Source organism: Myodes glareolus, chromosome 2 (assembly GCF_982192425.1).
Source record: "Myodes glareolus chromosome 2, mMyoGla1.1, whole genome shotgun sequence".
NCBI lineage: Eukaryota > Metazoa > Chordata > Mammalia > Rodentia > Cricetidae > Myodes > Myodes glareolus.
Window position 1 is genome coordinate 9616561 of NC_142027.1, and position 14124 is coordinate 9630684.

The window sequence follows — 14124 nt, forward strand, 5'->3', positions numbered from 1 at the left end:
CCAGGCTAGTGTGGCCGCCTGAAGCATCCAGGAGTCCTGTTTCCTTCTTTTGTTGATTTCTTCAGGTTTGTCTATCCTGCCTCCGGAAGTTTGTGAGAGTCAGCAGGCTAACATTCGCTATACACTTGATCCAGTAGCTGGAGTTGGAGACCGGTATGAAAGTTGAGGGATCCATTCTACCGCGGGGAGAATCTAGAGCGTGGAAAAGCAGGACCCGGAGGCAGGAGGGAGCGCATGGCTTGCTTGCTCACTAGCCGCTCCCATCCCCTAACCCTGTGACCAGGCGGTTGGTCCAGCGGTTCCAGGATGTGCAGCGGCATCTCGTGGTCCTCACTCCCGATGTCCGAAGCTCTGACCCGCAGCTCCCAACTGTCTCCTCCTCCTACCGGCTGCCTTCCTTTCATCTGAGCTGCTTGCGGCCTGGAGACCACCCGTATTCCCGGGTCTCTGGTTGGGCGGCAAGTTCGAGGCTGGGAACGTTTCCTTGTGTCTCCTTTACCGCAGCCCCCCGCCCTCCGCCCCCGAAACTAGACGGGGTTGGTCCTCGCTTGGTCGAGAGACAAACTTTCGCACTTGTCCAGCTCCTGCCTATGTGTCCAGAGCGGGACCCCGGAGCTGCGTTTCCCACCCCGTGCGCAGCTGGATCAACGTGCCTTCCCCAGGAGTTGAGTGCTCACTTGCGGAGACTAATCCGCCAGCCAGGCTCAGGCACTTCCTGGCTGGCGTTGGCGTCCAGGAGCTGTTGGCCCCCTCCTTCAAAAACGGAAGACGTGTTTTTCCCTCTCCTTTGTGTTTCCTTCGCACAAAAGGCCGGGTGCGTGTCAGGGCCGGCCTTTGCTCCACAGCCTGGCGGCCCAGGAGGAGCCACTGCCAAACCCGCTGTGGTGGACTCTCGCGGGGCTCCAGGGCTCAGACCTCCCACCGCCTCCTGGTTCCGCGCTGGGTTCTGGCTCTCCTTCCTCCCTTCCTTGGTTCCTACTAGCATTCAGGTTGCGATTCTGCCCGGCTGCCAAGGAGAATGGTGTCCTTGCACAAAACCCTCTCCGGGTGGGGGGTGGCGGTGGCAGGCAAAGCTCCTGATACTGGAGAGTGGGGGTGGCCGGTGGAGGTCCGGAAGCCAGAAGGAAAGCAGAATGGCAGCTTTAGGGCTCAAACGTGTGCGGTAAGATTCAGAGCTCAGCTCACGGGCCAGCCAGGCCTTGCCAGTGTCTTGTACTGCAAAAGGCCTGGCAGGTTGCCGGCATGAGCTCCGTGAACGTTTCTGAAGGTGAAGTCCTGCAATTGTGCACGGACTAGAGCGAAGCAGAACAGTAAAATAGTCTATCTACAGGCAAAGATATGTTGACTATTTAATTGATGTACTCATCAATTTTTTTTTCTTTAAAGTCTGTACTCTGGATTGTAGACTGTGTGAGAGCCTTTAGGCTGGTGGGTACTTCAAGGTTACCTGAGCCATTGCCTGCACTTAGCTGGTTTGGACGGGCTTTCTTTCAGTCACTCTCTCACTGGTCCTAAAGGGAAACTGAGTCTTGGAGACCCAGGTCCCAACCACCTGTCCTTAATGATCTATGCCATTAAAATGAGTCTCCTCCTGGCCCAAGTTCCTGGCGGAATGACATTCGGAACTGAACAGGAATGGAAATGAACTTCTGTTGGGTTCAGCATACAAACCGTTATATTTTCCCAACAGCCTCTTTGGTGTTGGTATGGAAGTATTGTTCCCACCTTACAGATACCAACGATTTGCCATCAAGGTAGGGATGGACCCCAAGTATGCCACAGCTTCGTTCTAAACTTCCATCCTCCTTCCTGCCCTGCTAGGTATCTAGGAGGCACTGGGCCTTCACTGTTTCCATGCTGGGTTTTCCAGACGGAATCAGGAGTGACCCACTGCTCCAGAACTAATCTCCTGCCTCATCAGAATCAACCCAGAGGGTGGGAGGTATAAGTGGGAGAATTCAGGTCCCCAGATACCTATAGGTAGGCATCCCTGGTCCTATGACAAATTCCGTCCTGAGGTTAGCCTGTAAGGTGGGTTTAGCTAGAAAAGGCTGGATTCTAGAGAAGAAGCAACTGGTTTCTGAGGGCTATTGATAATTCCTGTTGGTGGGTTTCGGGAATAGGAGATACCTGTAGTATTTCCAGCGCCTGCCTGGCAGGGTGGATCCAGGAGGAAGCCCCTGCTGTCTGCCTCTCTGGAGAGTCTTGGGAAAGCATTTTATTGAGAAACCACGAAACTATTCAGATGGGAGGGGCTGCAATATGCCTTTGAACTTTACAGCCGGAGAGTTTCTGACCTCCGTTGTTTCTCGCCTGTTCCACGCACCTATTCTCAGAAGAAGGACATCCAAGACTCTTTCCTATCTTTTTCTCGGGTTCCTTTTATCCCTTTGTCCCGCCTTCCCCACTCCCCGCCCTGCTTTCCTCCACCCTGAGCTCCCTTGAGTTTCTTGTCGCCCAGAGCTCCCTCACTGTTGCCTCCTCCCATCCCTGTGGTTGGGTCTGGCTCCTTTCACAGGCAGGAGCTCACTGAGTCCTGCATCCCTGCAATGGACAGTAACTCCAAGTAAGGGCTAGTGGTAAGATGACCACACTGAATTTTACCACGTGCCACAGAGACAATAGTGTTGACGGTATGATTACTACCTCTAGTTAACCTAGTTTTCAAGAGGTCTAATGAGGTCCAAGGCTTACCCCTTAGATCATGTGGGTGGGGTGAGGCCACAGGACCTCCCCTCAACCCAAGTCAAATATGCCCAGTCACTCCATTAATCCAAGATAGACACCCAAGCACCTCTACCAGGCTTCTCTGAGGCAGAGGGGAGCCACCTGCTGTCTCCTCAGAGCCCTGGTCTATAGAACCAGAGATACTCAGGTCACTCCTATTGGAACCACCGAGAAAAGGGGCAATTGCCTGGGAGGAGGTGCAGCTGCGATGTGATCCAGGGCGGGGCTACTGGGTGACTGAAGTTATCAAATGCTGGGCTTGGTGGGAACCCACAGACGGGAGCAAATCCGCAACCACGTGGAATTCTGGCTGCCTGAGAAACTCAGTACAGGAGCTTGGCTGCCAGATCCTGCTCCCTGCTCAGTTCGGTCCACAGCCAGCCGCAGCTTCTCTTCCAAGGAGGTAGTCAGCGGCCACAGAGCAGTGCCCAGAAGCCCAGCACCGCTCGCTGTGCTTGGGGTGTGGAAAAGGATTCGCGGAGAGAACCGAGGCGGTGTTTGTGTCTTGTTTTCTTCCTTCTAGCACCTTCTTCTGCCTGCTGTCTTCCTCTCCATTCTATTGGTCATTGTTCTCCAACACATGTACCAGAATTTTAGCAACAGAGAAGCTGAGAGCTTTAGGAGAAGCCTCCTTGGCAGTCCACACCTCTCCACCAGATGCATGAGGTCCTTCCTTGCACACAGATACTTGCTGTAAAGGAAGTCGCAGGCCCACTGAGAACGGGGAAACAATCTATAGTAAGCTAGGTTACCAGGTGATTCTTGGGTACAGGGAGTTTGAGAAACCCCATTCTGACTTTTCACGTCCATCCTTGGATTTCTCCAAGGTCTTTGAGTCTTCCAGTTCTAGACACAGGCTGTCCTGGGACTGACAAGATTCTCACCACCTCCCTTCCAACTATCTGCAGTCTCAGTGCTCACCCCTTGAAGAGCTGTTAGGGTGACAATGACTGTGTCACCTTGAGGTGTAGGTGACTCAGACTGGCTTGGGGAGAATGAGTGCTTATGTGATGAGCACCCTCAGCTGGGTTCATTTCACTTGGATTTCAATAAACAAAGCTTGCCCGAAGACCAGAGAGGAAAACAGCCTCACAAGCAGTGGTGACACACACCTTTAATCCCAGAAGCCACACTTGTTGCCATAGAAACCGGACGGTACATGTCTTTAATTCCAGGGCTGCACGTCCTTGCATTAAAGAGGAATATAAGATGGGAGGAGACAGCTCTCAGTCACAGTCTCATTCTGAGATTCCTGAAGGCAGGATTGCCATTTTCGGACTGAGGTTGAGGTAAGAGTCAGTGACTGGCTGATTTGCTTTACAGGTCTTCAGGTTGAACCCCAATTTCTACCTCTGAGTTTTTATGTATCATTCTTCAGGTTGGTGACCAAGGCAGAATTTGCATTGTGTGTTTTTGGTTTTTGGAAGACTCTGGGAGTTTCAAACATTTTGTTTCTTTCCACAATTTCAACAACAAAAACGAGCATCTTCTGGATTGAAGCCCTCTGTGTAGGTGGCATCTACAGGCCTCATTGTTAGGGGTCATGGGAAGAAACAGAAAGGAAGGAAGACACGTGTGAACCAGGATCCCCTCTTTACATGGTGCTGATGGGCACTGTGTCGCCTGTCCTGAAAGTACTCTAATTGTGTAAAGAATGTTTGATTAAAAGGAAGTCTCCGTGGTACAACTGACCTTCCCACCCCTTCCCATTTCTTCAGGCTTTCATAGACATCTAGGTGATGTGGACTTTCCCTCAGTATGCTGTGAATATGCTTTATTACCACTGGTTAAAGTAGCTGGCTTGGGCCTCTGGCAGCACAGAATAGAGCAAGGTGTGAATTCCAAGCAGAGACAGAGGAGAAAAGAAGGTAGAATTGGGGAGACACCTTGGAGTTGCTGAAGGAGACAGATGCTGGGACCTTGCTCGTAAACCATGAGCCTCGTGGTAATACACAAAATAATAGAAATGGGTTAATTTAAGATGTAAGAGTTAGTTAATAAGAAGCCTGAGCTAATAGACCAAGCAGTATTTTAGTTAATATAGTTTCTGTGTAATTATTTCGTGTCTGGGAGGCCGGGAAATGAACAAGTGGCCTTCGACTACACCTAATGTTGCAGTGTCCTGAGAATTCCAGGAATGCTCTTTGTGCATTTGGAGCATATTTTAAAGCTTTCTCTTGGTTTTCAAACATGAGGTAACATCTTCTATACCGTGTTGTGTAAGCTTGCTCTTTTACCTTCTTCAATTTTGTGCATGTACATGGTACACACACACACACACACACACACACACACACCACAAACCAGCACATCTGGAAACATATATGCTCTCCAAACATCCTCACCAGAGTGAAATCCACTCAGTCAAAATGAGGACAGGTGTTTCCCCAAAGCTGTGATGATGTTTCTTCTGTTTCTCTCCATCCAGAGAAGTGAGGGCTCTTGAGCCCCAGGTAATGGGAGCACTGTTACACTTTTCCAAGCCTCTCTACCTGATATTTATAGTTGTGCTCATCTTTCCCATTGTAACACAGAGACTCAAGTCTCTCACTTCTCTCCTGTGTGTAATATATATGTATGTACATATATACGTGTTTTATATGTATATGCATTATACACACACACACACACACACACACACACACACACACACATATATATATATATATATATATATATATATATATATATAACTAGATTACCAGGTGAAGTTAATCAGTTATTGGTCTTTTAGATTTGTTTACTTTTGAATAGGTGATGTATTCACATAGTTCAAAATCTAAAAGCAATGACTCTGAGGAGATGGTTCACTCAGTAAAATGCTTGCCACACAAGCATGAGGACCACCTCTCCAGCCTCTACACACAAATTTATTGAAATTTAAAAACAGAACCAGTGCTTCTTAATAGAGAGACCTCGTCTCAAAACAGCAACGACAATAATAAACATAAACAGTGAACATGTGCTTCTTGGAGCTGGAGAGGTACTCGCTAGTTAAGAGCACTGGCTGCCCTTCCAGGGGACCTGGGTTTGATTCCCAGCACCCACGTGACTGCTCTCAACTGTCTGTAACTCTAGTTCCAGGGACCCCAGTGCCCTTTTCTGGCCTCCATTGGCACTGCATACATGTAGGACACAGACATACATCCAAGGCAAAACACTGATACACATAAAATATAAACAAGTAAACAAACATATAAATAAATAGGTGCGTACATATTTTGCATGTTTGACAGGGTCTCTCTGTATATCCCTGGTTGGCCTGAAACTCACTATGTAGATCAAGCTGGCCTCTAATAGAGTTTTGCTTTTCTCTGCCTCCTGAGTGCTAGAATTCAAGCCAGAAGCTGCCCAGTGCCTTTACTAGATTGTCATCTTTCACCTATCTTTCCAATGTAACCTATGGGAAAATGAATGGATATACCACATTTCTCTTTTTATACCAATGTTGTCATTTAGTACAAAATTGATTTCCAAACAAATTTTTCATTTTCGAAAAAATGTGTGTAGGGGCTGAAGACATGATTTAGTGGTTAACAGCACTGGCCACTGCTCCAGAGGACCTGGGATTGATTACCAGCACCCAGCAAACTAACCAGGGTCTTATCTCTAGTTCAGGGGATCTGGCACCCTCTTCTGGTTTCCATGGGCATTGCATACATGTGGTACACATAACATCCTTTGTAGATTTCTTCTTAGCAGTATGTTAAAACTGCTTCTTAAAAATAAATTTTTTTCTATCATATGGCTATACAATTATTTATTTAGCTGTATGTCTAAGACATACAGATTTAGGTTGTTTTCAACTTTTTACTATTACAAACAAAACTGTAATAAATGTGCCTTGTAAGCTGCTATCTGAGTGGGCATCGCCTGCCATGATGTGAAATTGCCAGGGTTATTATTGGATCACAGGCTATGCATTTGTAACTTCAATAGCTTCTCACTTAACTGTTGTGCTACCAGTTTATGTTGTATGAGGCAGACTGACTGACAGCTAATGTCAATGCTCAATTTTTATTATTTTATTTTTGTGTCCAGGAATAAATGTGACCTCTTGTTTGAAGGGTGATTGTTGCGGCTCCATAGAAGAGAAGAATGAAATGTTAATTTACTCCTTCAAAGAAGCGAGCTACAAATCGCAGTGGGCTTCCACATCTGGCACAGTAGAATCCAGCATCTGCTACAGTAGCCAGTCCTTGCAAACACTTACTGCTGGCTTCCCCAAGTAGCTGCGGAGAGAAGCGCAAGTGTGTCTCAGCATTTTATTAGCCAAGGAGCGTTCGTCCTAGGCAAATAACTCACCAGATATTTATGACATTTCTATGTTGCGAGCCATCCTCCCATAGCTCCCAGAGGAAACAGAACAGACGGCATCTCTCCCCTCAAGCATTACATTAAAAATGCTATTATCACAATCCCCAGTATAAAACCAACGATATAGCTGCCAAGTAGAGACTCTGCAGGCCTGATAACTCGATGCCACAAGGTGGCAGGAGAGAACCAGTTCCAAGAGTTGGCCTGTGACCCACATGTGAGGTCTGTGGTAGGCATGTGCCTGTGCCCTCCCTACTATACAAACAAAGTTTAAAATGACAGCTAAGGTGTTGCAACAGTTCATAAGGTCTAGAGTCCCTTGGGGCATGGGCCTCTGGAAGGTCTGCAGGGGGTTATCTTGATTGAGGTGGGCCCACTGGAGAGGCACCATCTCCTGGATGGAACCTTGGATGTTATTCAGGGAGAAAAGGAGCTCAGATTCACGGGTCACTCCTCTTAGCTGTCTGGTTGTGAGTGGGCTGTGCCCATCTACTCCTAGCTCTGCCACTTCTGCCTCGACTTCTCCACCGTGACAGACTGACCTTTGAACTGCAACCAGAAGAAGGCCTTTATTCTTAAGTTGCTTTTGTCTGTTTTTTTTTTTCTTTTCACAGCAACAGGAAGAGAAAAGAAAAATTGGTTCCAGAAGTAGGGTTGTTGCTGTAATAAACCTGGCCGCGTGGTCTTTAAGTCTTTGGCACCAGTTTGTGGGAGGGATATGGAAGAGTGTTGAACTTCAGGACAGAGAAGTCCTAAAATGCAGCAAGGAGAGATTAATGGGACATTCTGGTGGGAGCTCGGAAGATCAGAATGCAGAAAGAAAAGAGGACAGTGAAGGCCTGCTGGATCCATGAGGCTTCGGAGGGCAATGAGGACTCTATTGGGAACCAAGTTCGGTGCCATTCCTGTGATATTTTGACCAAGAATCTGATTCCATTTTCCCTGTGTTCTGAGAACCTAAGTAAATTTGAGTTTAGAGATAAGAGACTAATTTGTGTGAAGGAGGACAATAGAGCAGGACAGAAAGCGAATATGACTAAGCCAGCTGCCCCCAAGTCATGTGCAGGGGGAAAGTATTGTGGAGAGTACCTCCACATTTGTCACACGTCTGTACGGGACAGGACCTGGGACAGAGCACAGAAACACCTGGCCTAGGGATAAGTCTCCCAGCCTTCTGGCCAGCAGGATGTATGTGGAAGTGGGGCAGGAAAACAGCAGAGGGAACATACCTTTATTCCATTCTTACTCCTTCTGGCTGGCATCCCGACACGGTAGTCAAGGCCAGCAGACATCATGGGACCCACATAGGAAAGAGCATGGGGAGAAAAGGGAACTGGATCTCCGACAGAGGCATGGAGGACCCGATGAGAACTCTGTTCTCAAGAGGGAGATGGCCTTCTGCTTTGTGTAGACCACAGTTGTGTAGGGTCTTCTGATGCTGCTAAACCTAATGAAAGCCGAGGTGAGCTCTGAATGCCGAGTTGAGCTCTTTGGGGTGTACGGAGGGGCACGGCTCTGCTGCATGTGTTACCACTGTATCCACTGACCCCTAGTCCCACCTACTACCCAGGGCGGAGTCATACCTAGGCTCCAGTCTCTCAGAGTTTGTACGGAGGAAATAAAAGAAGATGGATATTGAGGGAACCAGACGAGCCTGCCACACTCTGGAATTACCTTCAGTAATAAGAATTAAGTTTTCCAACTGCCATGATGCTTGACACACGTTAAGAAAGGATGCCACGAGCTACTATGAGCATCCACGGGATAGCTGTGACTGTCCTGAAACCATCAGAAGAAATTTCTAGGAAAGACCTAGTGGTCCTCTTTCTTTCCAACATGAAATCAAGACACATGGGTGGTGGCCCATGACACTTCCAGGGAAGGACAGTGATGACATCGCTTTTCTCTGACATATGTTCCCATCACTGCTATCCACTGTCCTCTCTATGTGCCAACATGACGAGGCTGCCTGATTTTGGACTTGAACCTCCCTAACTATGAGGCAAGTAGATCTTTATAAAGATGGTTGCCTCAAGTATTCCATCGTAGTAACACATGACAATAGAAAAGAGCCCGGCCCCAGAATAGTGGCCAGGGAGACTGCCCTGAGTTGAAAGAAGATCATTACCATTTTCTTCAAAATAAATCATTTCTAATAGTAGGAGTAATGTGTGGTTACTAGACAGTTTGGGAAACACAGAAGTCATGCAACATTCAGGGCTTCCTTATTGATGATGTGCCCCTACCATAGTTGTTGACACCCACCTTGTGACTATGGTTTGACATGACATTTAATTAAACTAAAATGAGAGTGGACTGTTAATCTAACATGACCGTTGCCTTTGTATGAGGCTGTTGGTGTCTTTCCCCACCCCACCCCCATGGTCTCTTTTATTTTCTTGGCGTCTGTAACTTCAGGTGATATACTCACATCTAAAAACTCAGCTAGAATCCCCAAACAAGAGAGAGCAGGCAAGACTTGTCTTTTCGAGTGTGGACCACCTGACTCAGTGTAAGGTTTTCTAGTTCCACGTATTCACCTGCAGATTTTGTTCTTCTTTACAGTGGACTAAAAGTCCCTTGTGTGTGTGTACACTTTCCTTATCTGTTCCCACTGAAGGACACTTGGGCTGTTTCCATTCCCCAGCTATTGTGAGTAGAGCAGCAGTGCTGATGGCTGAGCAAGCGTCTGCAGAGCAGAATGTCAAGTCCTTTACGCATCTGCCAAGGAGTGGGGTAACTGAGTCACATGGTAGATCTACTTTAGCTTTTGGAGAACCCTCCACATCGATTTCCACAGGCTTTCCTAGAATGGGGATAGTAAGCAAAGGTGCTATGAAGGGGACAATGGGGGGTAGGGGGTGGGGCTTTAACTGTGGGTGGAGGAAGAGGCCAGTGCAGATGGGACTGGATAGAAAAGGGATAAACAACACAATGGATGGTTGGAAAATCCATCAGGAAACCTTCTTTTATTTGTACTTAAAATACATTCAGTCCCAAAGAAAACACACAGAGGCCTACATTAATTACAAACTGGTTGGCCTATTATCTCAGGCTTCTTATTAACTAATGTCTACATCTTACTCCATAATTCTTGTCTGTGTTAGCCACGTGTCTTGTACCTTTATCAGTGAGGCATTTTCATCTTCCCAGAATTCTCCTGTTCTGGTTGTCCTGCCTATACTTTCTGCCTGGCTACTGGCCAATCAACATTTTATTAAGCCAATACAAGTGACAAACCTTTACAGGGTATACATTGTCCCACAACATAAGAGATCATGAAATGGAGTGGGGAAGGTATGGGAAGTGTTAGAGGCAGAACCCGAGGTGGAAATGATGTAACTATAGTACTCAGATATTAACTTCTCAAAAAATAAATGTTAAAATATATGAGGACACATGGCATACAGACGGCTGCTCATAAAGCACACATGAAGAAGGCAGCATCTACAAACCAAGGAGTAAGTAACAGGGAAAATCACTTCCGGCCTCTAATACCTTGACAGCTATCATATAAACCACTCAGTCTGCGGCGCTTGCTTACTGATCAGTCCCTCAGACTGACACAGACCCCAGCCTTGGGCGGCGGTGTGCATACAGAGGTGAGTGGTGCGGGAGAAGTCATGGCAGGGGGGCTGTTCAACAAGGCCTGGTGGCTGATTTCACACAGACAAGGGTGGGTGCAGAGTAGCATAGGGTCCTATTGGTTGTCTGAGCTTGAGGCGCTTGGACAAGGAGTCACCTGCATTTTCACCTGAGATGGAAAACCGAGGGGCAACACTGGGGAGGTTGAGTTGGAGATGCATGCTGAGGTCTGTAGAGGACAGTCTGGTGTCCCTTGGTGCTGTCCAGGGCTTCAGGCCAGAGCGCTGGAGATGTCCCATAGCACACCAGCACAAGTGGCAATCACTGTATAAGTGGAAGAGGTTGCCTAGCTGCAGAGCCACTGGCCGAGGACAGGCCCCTGGGGAACGAGATGTTTACGCTCACCAGTGAGAAAGGGTCCCCCGCCACTGTGTGGATGAACTGTCTCGCAGCTGTTCGGATCTACCAGCTTGATTCTGAAATACTGTCTGCCTCCCTTCACTTCACTCTCAACCCATTGTTTAAAAACTCCCAAGAGAGGGGCAGACAGACAGCTCCCCAAATGCCAACTTGATCAAATTAGGGGGATGGCTATCTCTTTAACCCTCCCCTGTGATTCTTCGGTGCCCACGGCGGTGGGCATGCTGTCTTGCAGGCTCTGCCACATGTCCAGGTAAGTGTGGAGCAGGATGACCAGACAACGGGCTTTGCTCTGCTCTGAGTAAGAAACGGTCATAATCCTTTGTACCCTGTGGCCTCTGTAAAAGCCCTTTTCATTTTAAAGTGCATGAGAGCCCATGCGAAAATTCCCAGGCATGGAAATGATGGTCTCTTCTAAGAATAATGATCTGGCTAGTATTAGCTGTTATTATCATCGTACTGCGTTACAGTGGACATTGCAAGATTGCTCTTGGCCAAACTCTAGACGACGTTGTTTCTCTTGGGAACTTGTTTCCCACTAAGACACAAGATTCTTACATTCCGGAGAATACAATTTGAGCATTTTGTTTCCAAGTGCGGGCTACACAGACTGTCTGAATAAGAACCCCAATTTCCCCCCCTTTTCAACTTGAGTCATTGCGCCTGTTACTTGACCTCTCTGCTTCTCAGTTTCCCCGCTTGCCATAGTATTCTCCTCACGGGTTTATTGTGAGGATCAAATATAATCACGTAGGGGAAGCATTGGGAACATAGCAAGAGCTGAAGAACATAAAAATAAAAAGTAGCTTACTTGTTTCCTTAGATTCCCTCCAAGTTAGTCTTCCAGGATGTTTTGATGTTTTTATGTGCCTCAAAACTTCTGTTGGGCAGGCTAGAGAGAGAGCTCGGTCAGTTTAGCCCTTACTGTGCAAGTCCAGGGCTTGAATTTGGTCCCCAGGGACAGTGGCACGCACTGATCATCCCAGTTTCAGAGAGGAGGTGGGAGTGGGGGACTTGCTGGCTGGACAGCATAGACTAATTTGTGAGTCCTGGGTCCTAGGAAGAGACCCTGTCACAAAAAGCAGGTGGGTGGTACCTGAAGAGCGACACCCAAGGCTGACCTCTGGCCTCCACATGAACGCACACACACATGTCTGCCCATCTGTATACACATGGATGCCTGCACATGCACACACGAGATAAAATCAAATTGAAATAGTTGATGGAAAATAAAAGCAAAAATATATTTATAAACAAGAATTAATTATTATCTTCAGGCCTAAGCTGTATGGATTCCAAAAATTTAGTTTTTCTTTAATATTCCTCATGACATTAATCCAATTAATTCTGGGTTTTTTCAGAGTATGTTACCTCAGGCCCTGTCTTCATTCAGGTGAAGCCAGCTACCTGCCTGCTCCTGTTTTGAGGATTTGTGTCCTTCTTTAGAGCACAACCCTGCCTTTGCCGATTCCTTATTGCAAAGAATTTGGGATTCAAGCAAATTTCTTCAAGCTATTACCCAAGCAAGGCTGTTACCGTTACCCTGGTTTTAGACCAAAGCATTCAGTTTCTCTTTTCAGGAAAGTTCCACAATCCCCCACCCAGAGGAGAAGGCATTCCGCCTCCTGCCTGACATTTTATGGAGAATTAAAAATAACGAAGCCAGCAGAGATACGGAGAGAGACTAATTTGGAAACCTGGACCGACTGCTTTTAATTTGTTGACAATGTGGTGTTTGTGGGGGAGGGAGAGGGACAGGGCACAGGATGGCAGTGCTTGTCTGGGCCTTGTATTAATGGAGTAACAGCTGAACTAAGTGTTCAGAGCGAACACATCAAAGACCATCATGTGAGATCTCATTTCTTCTATTCCACGGTGTCAAAGGTGGCTGCAAATATAGCCAGCACTTTCTGGGTGGCATTGTTGAGGATGCTGGCCCCAGCAGATGGCCCCCAAATGTACCTCAGCCTGATAGAGCTGGGACCACATGGGATGGCATGTCTCCTCATTAGCAAACAGAAAAGAAGGGGGGAGAAAAGAAGAAGGCAAGATGAGAAAGAAGAAAGATGAAAAGGATACACAGAGACATTAACATATTTACATTGTCTCCCTCGCATTTCAAATTCTCCCTCAGCCCAAGTGTCAGTGGGCTTCTCCTTCTGTTTGTGTGTTTACTTGCGCTAAATAGATTATGGTAATCAGGCAGATAAATGCATGCAACTGTTATTATGGCATTTTAATCATGGACTTTTTCACTGGAAGCCTTCATTAGAATTCTCATAATCTTACTTGTTAGTGTAACAAACAGTAATAAATGCCAAAGAGCTTGGATTAAGGCAGGGGCCTTCGGGCTTTAAAAGAGGAATATGGAAATGTTGTCGAATCTCTGCATTACTTATTGAAATGTCACACAAACAGTTAGAGATTCTAAATAGCTTACTCATTATCCAGAGAGGGACGCGGGTAACCGAGCACAGTAATGATGTCTTTCTAGCAAGTGTCAGAAGCATATGCCTTCCATACATACCAGGCAAGTCTTTGGGAAGACCCGGATGGTTCAATGTACAGTCCTGGCTCAGGTTTTGCAGGCTTGCCCACAAATATAATGTGGTTATATTTAGAGGGGGAACTCTGGGAAAGGGGAGGGGACCACCATGACTCTGACCTAACTGCTAGATTAGCCCAGTGCTGGGCTCCTAATTTGGTGGGCTGCTAGAAGTGATGGTAACTCAATTGGAAAAGTTTATTAAATCATTTCATTTATTTTATGCTACCTGGTAACCTGGTGAATAAGAGAATATATCCACACTTCTTAATTCTTGTTAGCATTATATTCTACAGGACTATTTGGTAAACTTTGGAGAGGGGAAACTACATATGTATGCCGTAAGTTTATATATTCTATATATATGTATGTATGCATGTGTATATATATGTATGTATGTATGTATGTATGTATGTTCTGGTGAACATCATCACAGCCTCATGCTTGAGAATAAATCTCTTTTCTTAAAATAATGTAGAAAGAGATCTGTATATGTCTTGGACGCTTGAGATAATCACCTCTTTTTGCCC